We start from the raw sequence: 14,453 nt of genomic DNA, 5'->3' as shown, positions 1-14,453 counted from the left end.
CTATACAGAAAACTCATTTCAAAATTCACAAAATTCATTTCACAACTCACAAAACTCCTTCCATACTCCCCAAAATGACTTCACCACAACACATCCATATCCACAAAATTACTCTAAACCTTCATCTTTGGAGCTAGTAGTTGAGGATCACCTTCAATGGTCTAGAGAAATATTAGAATCGTGGAAAAAACAAGAAATCCTCTGCAAGAAGATGGATGGGCACTTAGAAAAAATAAGGAAACACTTAGGATTGCCAAATATTGAGGATGAAAACCAATTTGTAAAGGAGGAATTGGAAGAGCAAGAAAAAGAAGCTCTTATGCCAAGTGAAATCCCAATGAAGAATGAGGTGGTTGAGAATGAAATTGAACTTGAGGTGATAAAGGAACATGAACATTCACAACCCTCACAAACTTCCCTTGAATCGGTGATCGAAAAATATGAAGAGGAGATGAAGAAATCTTGGGAAGAACAACAAACCTCTTCCATGAAAGAGCTATTAAAGCAAATGTTGAGTGTAAAAGAGGAAGTGGAAGAACAAGAAAGTGAGGGAGACATTCAAGAGAAGTCACACTCAAGTGAAGCAGAGAAGTACACAGAGGAAGAGCTCATTGAACTAGTATTGCACGAAACTCTTGATGAAAAGAAGACTCCAACAATCACACAACCACCAAGACTTGGATTCAAGAAAGTGAAGGCAATTAACAAAAGCACCAAGAAGAGGATTGTGACCAAGCTACCAAGGACAATATTCATGAAAAAAAAGGGGTCAACCACAAGTATTCCTCCCCCTGATCCAGCAAGCAAGCTCAATCAAGCCATTAACAAAAGAAAGCTTGCTGAGGAGAGGCCAAGACAGGGGACACTAGCTGAATCTTCTCCCCCCTTAAGGTCATTCCTATTAACAAACTGGAAGAAGAGGAAGAAAGTGAACAACATGTCAAGCTAATGACACTAAAAGAGCGCTTATTGGGAGGCAACCCAACCTTGGGTAACGTTTTCTTTCTTTGTCTAGTTCATTTTTTTTTCTTCTCTGTCTGTTTAGTTAAATTTCAATAAATTGGCATATGATCACATTCTAAGTTTGGTGTTGCCTGCAACAATTTGTTTTCAATCCCTTTGGATGATTGCATCAATTCTACATGGAAGTATCACACTAAGATTCTAAGTTTGGTGTGCCACTTTTTTTTATTATGCAAATCATCCAGCAACACCACTTGTCTCCATAATCATAATGCCGCTGCAGTGTTAAATTTTTTTTTTTCTCCTAGTTAGACAATCTTAGTTTTCTTGATTGTTTTATTCATTTCTTTGTTTTTAATGCTTTCTTTTATTAACTGTGGTTGTTAATACATTACCAAGAGATCCGTATTCATGACAGATTTTTAGCTTGGTGATTGTATTTAACATACAACAGTTTCATTTGTTTAGTTTTAATTCAAATAAATTGACATATGATTGCATTCTAAGTTTGGTGTTGCTATGCAACAAAATTTGTTTCCAATCTTTACTGGATACTTGCATTAATTCCAAGTGAAAGTGTCACACTAAGTTTGGTGTGCCACTTATCTTTTATGCAATGTATTGTGCTCACCTTCTTAAGTTTGCAATCAAAATGTCTATGTCTCCTGTGCCTTAATTGTTATCCTTAATTTTGCTTACTTGAAACACATGTGCTACTAATGTTTCATTGTGTAAGACATTCATGATCTATCTTAGCCCCATAGCCACGGTTCTAATTGTTGCTTGAGGACAAGCAATCATTCTAAGTTTGGTGTGGGAAGGGAAAGAAAAGGAGGAAAAGGACAACAATAGAGAAGATAAATTACAAGGTTGTAAAGTTCTTTTTCCTCTCATTTATTTCCAGTACTTTAAATTGGATGATTGTCTTATTACCTTCTCTGTATACATGTGTGATATGAATAGGCATAGTTTGATTTCTAAATTGCAACATGCTACTATGACATTATGACTACCAACTTGAGTTTTGTGAATTCAAAAGCAAAAAAAAAAGAAGCATCATGATCATAAACAAACAAGGAATTAAAGAAGAACTTGGCATGTGCATACAAGTATTGGAAGGCTAGTATGTTTGATTGTTGCTCAATTGCATTAGATTTGATTTAATTGGAGTTTTCATCTAGGACATTTTGTGAAATCTTTTGAAATCATGAAAACCTTGAAAAAAAAAAAGAGGCAAAGAAAAGAAAAAGGGAAAGAATGAGAAAGTTGAAGGCTCTGAGTACCAATGACAATTCTATTGTTAAGTACTTGTGGTGTTTATGTATCAAGTAAAATGCTTGAAAACAAAACACTTAGAAGTCAAGGCTAGGCTCAAGTGCAAAAGCACTCCCTCAAAGCTCAAGGCTCTGAGCATCAATGATTAGAGAGTCAAGAAAAGAAATAAATGAGCTTAATGAAGTCCTCTAATTAAATGCTTGTGGTGCTTATGTATCAAGTGGTAATACTTGAAAGCAAAGCATTTAGAGTCGTAGTTTTGTTATCAACTCATGGGGCAAAGCACCCAAAAGAGAAGCTAATAAGAAAAATCAAAAGCTTGTTTCAAGGAAGAAATATAAGAAAAAGATTTCATAAATTGAGCTAGATAGAAGCATCAATCATTTACATTTCTTTTGTGATTGTAGCATGCATAGAAAACTAGCTTGCCATGAACATTAACTTGCTATTCTTCTAACCTTGGATTGTCAATCTCTATTGCATGATTCTTTTCTTGCTTGAGGACAAGCAAGGTTTAAGTTTGGTGTTGTGATGCCAGGGCATCCTGGCTAGTTTTACTAGCCATTTTTTATATGCTTTAGGTTGGTTTCATGCATTTTCTTAGGCAATAAGCAAGTATTTGGATGAGAATTATATGCATGCCTTGATTCAATCAAACATTGTTAAATATGTGCATTTTCATGAGATTTATGCAAGAATTGTTTGATGTTATGAATGATGCAAAATCTTGTGATTTAGCAAGGCTTTGATGCATGTGTTTGGTTGATAATAGGTGAAGCAAAGATTAGAGCAAGAAGGCTTGAGGACACATCAAGATTGCCAACGCCAGGAAGCAAGCATGGAGCAAGGGGGCAGGGGCTGGCACGTTGCCAACGTGCTGAGAAGAAGGAGTGTTTGCCAAAAACGCTGGCAACCCTGGCAGCCGGACCTTACTCTCTTCCATGGAGTATATCTTGAGTTCTAGAGCTTCAAATGATGCACTTCCAACGGCATTTGAAAGTAGACATCCAGAGCTTTCCAACCATATATCATAGTATGGGTTTGACATTAGTTTGAAGCTTCAAAAACTGGCTTCATTTGGAGCCTCAGAAAGGAGCACGTTGCCAACGTGGAATCTAAGTTGGCAACGCCCTTGCTAAAATTTGGCTCCCTGGGAGGCATAACCCACGTTGCCAACTTGGGGAAGGTGAAAGCGTGTTTGCTAGCAATGCCTGCGAAGCTCAGCAGCCTTAGAAGATAACCCACGTTGCCAACTTGAGAATGTGAAGGCGTGTTTGTCAAAAACGCCGGCAACCTTGGCAGCCTGACCCTGTCTCCTTCAAACACGAATAACTTGAGCTACAGAGATCCAAATTGAGTGCTTCCAGTTGCGTTGGAAAGCTGACATTCAGAGCTTTTCAACCATATATAATAGTCTATAGTGGAGCATGAAATGGAAGCTCGAATCAGAGTCATCTTTAGGCCCCAAAAACAAGGAAATGAGGTTGAAATTCAAGGCAGCATGAATGAGCCAAGAGAGGAGGGTCGAACACGTTGCCAGGGCCAAAATGAACTGGCGTGTTCCTTGGCAACTCCAGCAACAACGCCCAGGCCAAGAAATTTGGGCTAGGGGCGTTGTTGAGCACGTTATTGGTGGAGTGTTTGGCAAAAACGCCCAACCAGGGCAGCCTGACCTTGCCTTCTTCAATGGAGCATAACTTGAGCTAGGAAAGTCCAAATGAGGTGATTCCAGTGGCATTGGAAAGTAGACATCATGAGCTTTCCAATGATATATCATATTTTATATTTAGGCAAAGGATTGAAGCTCAAATTCTGGGCAACATTAAGCATGAAAGTAGAGTCAAGAAGAAGAAGAGCAAGTTGTTAGCAACAACTTGGGCCAACAACGCCCAAGTCTCAAAGCTCACTTCCAGGAAAGCCACTTGCACGTTGCCAACGTGCATTATGCTTGGAGTTATTGGCAACAACGCCAAGTCATTGGGCCAAAGCAGTGAAAATGAACCCTGTTTGACAAGAATTCCTTCATGAAGCTAATCCAACCTCAAGCAAGCAAAGCCCACAAATCTCAACCAATCAAGGCCACAAAAATCATCTAGAATAGTTGATTTTCATTTAATTGTAATTTGCTTTTAATTTCATTTCAATTGGTAATTTAGAAAAGCCTATATAAAGGCCATAGTCTCATAGCATTAGGAGGTTGGATTGAGGGGATACGGAGGAGACCAATTTGAAATTCTGTGAATTGGCACACTCCATTGAGAGTGGGTCTTCGGACCCCTCCCCTTCATACACTCTTCTTAACTTCCCCTTCTCTTCTTCCTTAGTAGTAGTGTAGTTTAATTTGTAGTTTTCATCTATGAATTCTTGAATTCTCAATTTCTGTTTTGAAGTCTCACTCTTTATTTTCATGCACTTTAGTTTCATGCAATTTAGTTTTCAATTGGAGCTATGATTCACTAAACCCCACTTTCATTAGGGTGAAGAGCTCTGCTTGTTTGAATGCATTGATGAACTCCTCTTTTCCTCCTCAATTCAAGTGGTTAATCCAAAGAGGAAACTCTTGTTCTTCAAAGATTCAACCACCATCGAGAGAGGGGTTAATCTATGTGAATTGTGTGGTGAATTTTGAGGAATGAGCCACATAATTCAGTTTAGAGTTCATCCTTTCATGATTCACTTAATCAATACACCTTGGTTGGTATGTGAGATGTAACTATCCTTGGTTGAGATTATGGGAGTTGTGTGGCTGGATTAGAATTGAGCTTCATCTCTTCTCATGAACAATTAGATCACGAGAGTGGCAATTGGTTATGTTGAGAGAAATTGAATCACCAAGAGATTGGGATTCAATTACCCACTTGCCATGGATCTATACTCATGATTGAGAAGGACTTGACTAACATCAATTCATGAAAACTTGCATCTCTGATCCCTGATGGAGAATTTTTGGTTGAGGAATGAATCTCTCCCAAAAACAACACCAATCTAACCGGCAAGTGCACCGGGTCGCATCAAGTAATAAAAACTCACGGGAGTGAGGTCGATCCCACAGGGATTGAAGGATTGAGCAATTTTAGTTTAGTGGTTGAATTAGTCAAGCGAATCAAGATTTGGTTGATTGAGTTGCAGAAGTTAAATTTGCAGTGAAAGTAAAGAGAACAATAATTAAAGTGCCGAATCTTAAAGAACAAGAAATTAAATGGCAGAAACTTAGATTGCAAGTAATGTAAATTGCAAGAATCTTAAATGACAAGAAATGTAAATGGCTTGAAATGTAAAGGGGATTGGGACTTAGATTTGCAGGAATTAAACCAAGAAAAGTTAAATTGCATCAACAGAAAGTAAATGGGAATTGGGATTGAAACAGATTCGAAACAGGAAATTAAATGAACAATTAAAGCAAGGTGCAGAGAATTGAAATGAGAAATTGGATCTCAGGACCCAGAGACTAGAAAACCAAGTCTAGATCTCAATGCCTTCCTAGATCCAACAAGAACAATCTCAAAGGAATTGTAAATTGCAAGGAAATTAAATGAGAAAGCAAGTAGCAGAAAAGGAAATTCAAATTGCAGTGAAAGTAAACAAGATCCAAGGTGAGATTGAAACAGAATTTCTTCAATTCTCCAACCCAAGATCCAAGACAAGAGTATCTGAAATTGAAAGCAATTAAACTAAGAAATTCAAAAGCACTCAAGCTCCCAAAACAGAAAAGAAAACTATCTAAAACTCTCTAAAAGGAAGCTCCCCGAATAAATTGAATCTCAGCCTATTTATACACTTTCTTCACTTGATCTTCAAGCCTTGAGTTGGGCCTTTGCTCTTGGTGGATTTGGGTTGAAAGAGGCCTTGATTGATTGCTCTTGAAGTTTAGAGAAGAACCCAAGTGAACCAATTGAACCGGAATTGAGTTTTGCAAATTTGGATTCAAAGTTAGCCTCAAAGTTAGGGGGCTAACTTCAAAGCTAACTTTTTCTAGCAGCAAAACCAATTTGCTGCACTTCACGTTGGTGCCAACGTTAGGGGGCTAACTTTGCCCCTAACGTTGGCCTTACTTTATGTTAGAGTGGCGCCAACGTTAGCCTCCAAGTTAGGGGGCTAACGTTGGCGCAAACGTTGGCACACCCTGGGGAGAATTTCTCATGCCAACGTTAGCCTCCAAGTTAGGGGGCTAACGTTGGCGCTAACTTGGTGCACCCTGGGAGGAATTTTTAGCTTCCAACGTTAGCCTCCAAGTTAGGGGGCTAACGTTGAGGCTAACTTCAAGTCCAAAAGTTTGTGCCAACGTTTGAGGGCTAACTTCAACTCCAACTTCATTTTTCCTGGTTCAATTTCACTTGATTCCTTGTCTTCTCTTATCTTCTAGCCATTCCTTCTCACTTCAATCCTTTTCCAAGCTTTCTTCACCTATCATAAATCAACCAAACACATCAAAGCTTTGCTTGAAATCATGAGATGATCATTCTATCCCAATATGCACCAATTATGGCATCAAACCTCATGAAATTGCATTAATTTATCTATGGTTGATTCACTCAAAGGAAGCATGAAAATCTACCTAAATTGGCTTGCTTAAGCCTCAAGAAAGTGCATAATTCAAGTGAAAACAAAAGAAAAAGACTAGTGAAACTAGGCTAAGATGACTTGTCATCACAACACCAAACTTAAAGCTTGCTTGTCCCCAAGCAAGAAATGAATTATTAGGAAGAAAGAATGAATTGGAAAAAGATGTTCATGCTAGCAGAATGTTATTGATAGTTCATGGGATCTTATGTTGATATGCACATACTCACTTCTTATTGATTCTTAGGCTTTAGAAAGTCTCTTTCAAGCTTCAAGTGTCATACTGCTATGACCTCTCATTATTCCTTTATCCTTGGCTATTACTTTGTTCAAAGCTTTATTTGAGTGTCATGTGTAGCAAGTTCATTTTCTTTTTTTGTATACTTGACACATTATTCACCATGGACACTTGGCTCACCTTTCCTCTTAAACATTGATGCCCAGCACCTTTTTGGTTACTAAATGCCTTGTAGTTAGGTTGCTCTTGATAGTGGATTTTCAGCTGATGATCCCGGATTAGTTAATCCAAGTCACCGAGTGTTGAAGCACTCCAAAGAGCTTAGTAGTCCAAGCAGATCCTAGTACACAGACACCACAGGCATATATTTTTAAGGTTCAAGCTATTGGTGTCCAGCTTTGTTTCCCCTTTTTTTTTTTTCTTTGATTCTGCCATCTTTTGGCTATCTCTTTTCTTTTTTTATTTTTCTTTTGAACCAAGGATTTTCTTATTGAGATTCATAGACAGTAGATCACTCTATTCTTAGAAAAAGACATCCTAGCCCTTTATTTACTAAAAGTGAGTTTTTATACAATCACACACATACCACCACTTACTATTATTCTACTTCTTTCCAACAGAGAACTATCTCATTTCTCAATCAAACATTTCTTTTATTGATTTAAAGATGCAGGGGACAGAGCATGCTCTTAGTCAAGTGAAAGTAAACACACAAGCACAAACTTAAACTAGCTTACTTATTTTAAAGGGAAATTGACTCTATTTGAACTAAATGAACACTTTAGCAAACATAAGTCAAACATTTCTCAACAGCAAGAGTTAAGTATAGATACAACCTATTGGTTTGCAGTCCTCTTGTCCTTCCTTCTGTTGTGCTCCTTTTGAGTTATGATGCATAATATCTTCAAATGGTTGTTAGTTCCCTGCACAATTCTCAAAAGTTGCTTGCTTCTCAAGCCCTTAGGTGACTGGTTAATATGCATAAATTGAATGTGGCTTTTGGATTTAATTTGGTGTGGGAACACCAAACTTAATTCCTTGCCACTTCCTTTGATGCAACAGATTAACTATATGTAAAATCTTGTGTCCTTGCTAAAGGTTATAAAACTAAAACTAGAAAGCAATTAAATGGTTGAATGATTTGTCTGATTGCTTAGAGCTAGCTTTGTGCAGGAAGTGAGAATGTGCTTTTAAGTGAGATTTTGGTGGAACACCAAACTTAGAATGCTTCATTCTCTCTTAATTTATTTTGGTGTGGAACACCAAACTTAGCTCTTTGCGATACATACCAATTATTCAACCTTTTTATTGAAAAAGTTATGAAAAGAAAACTACCTCATGTTGGGTTGCCTCCCAACAAGCGCTCTTTTAATGTCACTAGCTTGACATCCTTTATTCTTTGATCATGGAGGTTGAAAATCATAGTGCCTCAGCTTTTCTCCTCTTACTGTGAACTTCCTTCCAGTCTCCTCTTTGATGATCTCTAGGTGTTCAAATGAAAGGACTCGGTTCACAGTGTAGTATTCAGATAATTGTGGAGACACCTTCATTGGTTGGGTGTTTAACACCACTTTATCCCCTGGTGAAAAGCCTTCAGTAGGGATTTTCTTATTTCTCCACCCTCTTGGCCTCTTCTTCTTTTCTTTCTCAAGAGATACTCCCTGCCTTGGTGGTTCTTTATCTGGGATGCTGAATTTCTCATCTGGGGGTTTTGGATCTAGTTCCTCCTTGACTTCTTTGGTTTGTTGCACCATCTCTACTTCTTTCAATTGTGGATTTAGAAGTCTTGGATTTAACTCATTGAATGCCTCCTTCAAGCTTTGATCTCTGGCCTTATCCTTCATACAATCTTCTTCTTGAGTGGGCTCATGCAGGGTTTTAAAAACATGGAATGCTAGGTGTTCATCATGCACTCTTAGCAACAATTCCCCTTTTTCAACATCTATCAATGCTCTGCCCGTTGCTAGGAAAGGCCTCCCCAGGATGATGGGAGTGTTAGGGTCTTCTTCTATATCTGAGATAACAAAGTCAGCAGGGAGAAAGAATTTTCCCACTTTTACCAATACATTCTCCACAACTCCCAGTGCTTGCTTAGTGGATTTGTCAGCCATTTGGAGAACTATTCGTGTGGATTTCAGCTCAGAAATTTGAAGTTTCCTCATTAGAGACAAAGGCATCAGGTTTATGCTTGCACCCAGGTCACAAAATGACTTCTCAATTGTTATGTTTCCTATGGTGCAAGGTATGTAAAAACGCCCAGGATCATCTTTCTTCTCTGGTAACTCTCTTTGGAGGATAGCACTACATTCCTTTGTCATCTCAACAATCTGTCCTTCCTGCAGGGATCTTTTCTTTGTCAGCACTTCCTTCATAAATTTGGCATATAGTGGCATCTGTTCAAGTGCTTCCAAGAAAGGAATATTGATGCTGAGTGTCTTGAATATGTCCAGGAATTTTGAGTATTGCTTATCCTCATTCTCTTTTTTGAACCTCTGAGGGTATGGAAGTTTGGGGACATCTGGCTTCACCCCTTCCTTCTTCTCCTGTAGCTGTGTTTCAAGGATGTCCTCATCTTTCTTTGAGCTTTTTGCATTCTTGGTCTTTCTCTCCTCTTCACTTCTTTCTTCTGTCTCTTCTCGTGGAACTTTTCTGTTGTGTTCTTCCTGATTGATGGCTTCCTTCTCACTTCCCACCATAATTGCTTTGCACTCCTCCCACTTTGTAGCTTTTCCTTTGTCCCTTGGGTGGTCTGAAGTGGTACTAGGGGATGCATTTGATTGCTTCTCACCCATCTCTGTGTTTTGTTTAGCCATTTGTTCCATATGCCTCTCAAGATTTCTGATTGCAGCTTCTTGGTTTTTGATTGTTATGGCTTGATCCTTCTGTGCTGCTTCCTGATCTTGTTTTGCCATCTCTTGATTTTTCATGAGTTTTTCCATCATTATCTCTTGGTGCTTCATCATCTTTTCCATCAATAACTCCAAATTGGAGATTCTTTGAGTGTCTTGTGACGCTTGTGGCTGAGTGTGAGATGTTGAAGGTTGATGGTAGGTGTTTTGGTTAGTGGTTTGGTTATTGGGTGGATAGTAGCTAGAATTTGGGTGGTTGTTTTGGGGTTTTCTATATGGATTGGGGTTAGTGTTCTGCTGGTTATGGTTTTGGTTATTTCTTGAGTTGTTTTGGTTTGAATTTTTTTGCCATGGTTGCTGGTTTTGAGTGTGGTTATCTCCCCATCTTATGTTTGGATGGTTCTTCCAGGATGGATTGTGGGTATCAACATAGACGTCATTTTGGCCGGGGCTTTGGTTGTGCACATGTTGAGGTTGTTCCTGCTGCTGATCTTCTTGGTTTTCTTCATTTTTCCCCCATTTGGTTGATGATTGGCTTGTGTCGACTGCTGCAACTTGGAGGCTATCAATCCTCTTGGCCATTTGCTCAAATTGTTGTTGAATTTGCTGCTGCATCATTTTGTTATGAGCCAGAATTGAGTCCACTCCTTCCAACTCCATTACTCCTTTCCTTTGTGATGGTTGGCGTTGCCTTTGGTGAGCAAAGAAATACTGGTTGTTGGCCACCATATCAATGAGATCTTGAGCCTCTTCTGCAGTTTTCATCAGTTGCAGTGATCCTCCAGCTGAGTGATCAAGTGCCTCTTGAGCCTTTAGAGTGAGCCCTTCATAGAAGTTCTGTAGCTTGTCCCACTCAGTAAACATCTCTGGTGGACATTTCCTCAGCAGAGCCTTATATCTTTCCCATGCTTCATATAGATTTTCAGCATCCAATTGTGTGAATGTCTGCACCTCGGTCTTCAATCTAATAACTCTTTGAGGTGGGTAAAACTTGGCAAGGAACTTAGTTACTAAATCATCCCAATTGTTGATGCTGTCTCTTGGGAAGGATTCCAACCATTGAGTGGCTTTGTCTCTGAGAGAAAATGGGAATAACAACAGCTTGTATATGTCAGGGTGCACTCCATTGCTTTTAACTGTGTCACAAATCCTCAAGAAAGTGGATAGATGTTGGTTTGGATCCTCCAATGGTCCTCCTCCAAAAGAGCAGTTGTTTTGGACCAATGTGATAAGTTGTGGCTTCAATTCAAAGTTATTTGCATCGACATTTGGGGTAAGGATGCTACTCCCACAATGCCTTGGATTAGCAAATGTATATGAAGCCAATACTCTCCTTTGGGGCTGACCATTGTCGTTGGCCACTCCCACTTGTGGATTTGTTGGATTTTCTTCCATTTCTTGGTTCTCTTCTCAACCTCCAAAGTGTTTCAGGATCAAAAGGTGTGGATTCATCGCTTCTTCCTCCTGACATAAACAACACAAAGGAACCACAACCAGTGACACTTCAATCTATTGCTAGAATGAAGTTTTAGTTAGCTTAAGCAAAAATTCAAACAGTTAGTGTGTTAGTCAAAAATTAAAGAAACAGAAAAGTAAAAGTGTTTGATCTAGATCTCCACTTCACTTAATCATTGTCAATCTATTTCAATCCCCGGCAACGGCGCCAAAAACTTGATGAGATATTTTTGGAAGAAAAATGAATCTCTCCCAAAAACAACACCAATCTAACCGGCAAGTGCACCGGGTCGCATCAAGTAATAAAAACTCACGGGAGTGAGGTCGATCCCACAGGGATTGAAGGATTGAGCAATTTTAGTTTAGTGGTTGAATTAGTCAAGCGAATCAAGATTTGGTTGATTGAGTTGCAGAAGTTAAATTTGCAGTGAAAGTAAAGAGAACAATAATTAAAGTGCCGAATCTTAAAGAACAAGAAATTAAATGGCAGAAACTTAGATTGCAAGTAATGTAAATTGCAAGAATCTTAAATGACAAGAAATGTAAATGGCTTGAAATGTAAAGGGGATTGGGACTTAGATTTGCAGGAATTAAACCAAGAAAAGTTAAATTGCATCAACAGAAAGTAAATGGGAATTGGGATTGAAACAGATTCGAAACAGGAAATTAAATGAACAATTAAAGCAAGGTGCAGAGAATTGAAATGAGAAATTGGATCTCAGGACCCAGAGACTAGAAAACCAAGTCTAGATCTCAATGCCTTCCTAGATCCAACAAGAACAATCTCAAAGGAATTGTAAATTGCAAGGAAATTAAATGAGAAAGCAAGTAGCAGAAAAGGAAATTCAAATTGCAGTGAAAGTAAACAAGATCCAAGGTGAGATTGAAACAGAATTTCTTCAATTCTCCAACCCAAGATCCAAGACAAGAGTATCTGAAATTGAAAGCAATTAAACTAAGAAATTCAAAAGCACTCAAGCTCCCAAAACAGAAAAGAAAACTATCTAAAACTCTCTAAAAGGAAGCTCCCCGAATAAATTGAATCTCAGCCTATTTATACACTTTCTTCACTTGATCTTCAAGCCTTGAGTTGGGCCTTTGCTCTTGGTGGATTTGGGTTGAAAGAGGCCTTGATTGATTGCTCTTGAAGTTTAGAGAAGAACCCAAGTGAACCAATTGAACCGGAATTGAGTTTTGCAAATTTGGATTCAAAGTTAGCCTCAAAGTTAGGGGGCTAACTTCAAAGCTAACTTTTTCTAGCAGCAAAACCAATTTGCTGCACTTCACGTTGGTGCCAACGTTAGGGGGCTAACTTTGCCCCTAACGTTGGCCTTACTTTATGTTAGAGTGGCGCCAACGTTAGCCTCCAAGTTAGGGGGCTAACGTTGGCGCAAACGTTGGCACACCCTGGGGAGAATTTCTCATGCCAACGTTAGCCTCCAAGTTAGGGGGCTAACGTTGGCGCTAACTTGGTGCACCCTGGGAGGAATTTTTAGCTTCCAACGTTAGCCTCCAAGTTAGGGGGCTAACGTTGAGGCTAACTTCAAGTCCAAAAGTTTGTGCCAACGTTTGAGGGCTAACTTCAACTCCAACTTCATTCTTCCTGGTTCAATTTCACTTGATTCCTTGTCTTCTCTTATCTTCTAGCCATTCCTTCTCACTTCAATCCTTTTCCAAGCTTTCTTCACCTATCATAAATCAACCAAACACATCAAAGCTTTGCTTGAAATCATGAGATGATCATTCTATCCCAATATGCACCAATTATGGCATCAAACCTCATGAAATTGCATTAATTTATCTATGGTTGATTCACTCAAAGGAAGCATGAAAATCTACCTAAATTGGCTTGCTTAAGCCTCAAGAAAGTGCATAATTCAAGTGAAAACAAAAGAAAAAGACTAGTGAAACTAGGCTAAGATGACTTGTCATCAATCCCTAATGATCCTCTCCATCATTAATCCTTATTTCTTTTGCTTCTAGTTATTTGACTACCCATAACCCAATTCCCTTCTACATTCTGTCAATTTATTATTCTTGTCATCTACATTTTGTTCCTTTATTTCTTGCTATTTACTCTTATGTTCTTTAAATTTCTGCAAACTCTAATTCCTTGCAATTTATCTTTGACGCCATTTAAGTTTCTTGCATATTAAGTTTCCGTTATTTACTTTCAATTTATTTCTCTCTTCTAGTTCTTTAAATTCTTTGCCATTTAAATTCTTGCAATTATGTTCAAAAAATTTACAAACCTCATGAAATTAAAACCATGTCTGCTTGACTAAATTTACCATTTAACTAAAGTTGCTTAATCTACCAATCTCCGTGGGATCGACCTCACTCTTAGTGAGTTTTATTACTTGATGCGACCCGGTATACTTGCCGGTAAATACGTGAAATTTAATTTTTACGTATCAGTGCTTCAAACTCCTAGCAGGCGGGGCGTTAGTGACAGACGCAAAAGAATCAATGGATTCTATTCCAGCCTGACCGAGAACCGACAGATGATTAGCCATGCTGTGACAGAGCATAGGAACGTTTTCACTGAGAGGATGGGAGGTAGCCACTGACAACGGTGAAACCCTACATACAGCTTGCCATGGAAGGAGACTTGCGTGTTTGATGAAGAAGACAGTAGGAAAACAGAGATTCAGAAGATGGAGTATCTCCAAAGCCTCAACCTATTCTCCACTACTGCATAACAAGTACTTATTTCATGTTCTTTTGCTTTTCACAATCAATCCTGATAATTTCTGATATCCTAACTAAGATTTACAAGATAACCATAGCTTGCTTCAAGCCGACAATCTCCGTGGGATCGACCCTTACTCACGTAAGGTATTACTTGGACGACTCAGTGCACTTGCTGGTTAGTTGTGCGGGATTGCAAAAGTGTGATTGCAATTTCGTGCACCATGTTTTTGGCGCCGTTGCTGGGGATTGTTCGAGTTTGGACAACTGACGGCTTATCTTGTTGCTTAGATTAGGACTGTTTATTTTTATTGGTTTAGAGTCTTTTATTTGAGTCTAGTTTCATATTTTAAGTTTGGTGTCAATTGCATGCTTTTATTTTTCTTTTAATTTTCGAATTTGCATGTCTTTAGTCCCTTTTT

Source organism: Arachis stenosperma, chromosome 4 (assembly GCF_014773155.1).
Source record: "Arachis stenosperma cultivar V10309 chromosome 4, arast.V10309.gnm1.PFL2, whole genome shotgun sequence".
Classification (NCBI taxonomy): domain Eukaryota; kingdom Viridiplantae; phylum Streptophyta; class Magnoliopsida; order Fabales; family Fabaceae; genus Arachis; species Arachis stenosperma.
Note: the sequence above shows the minus strand (reverse complement) of the source record.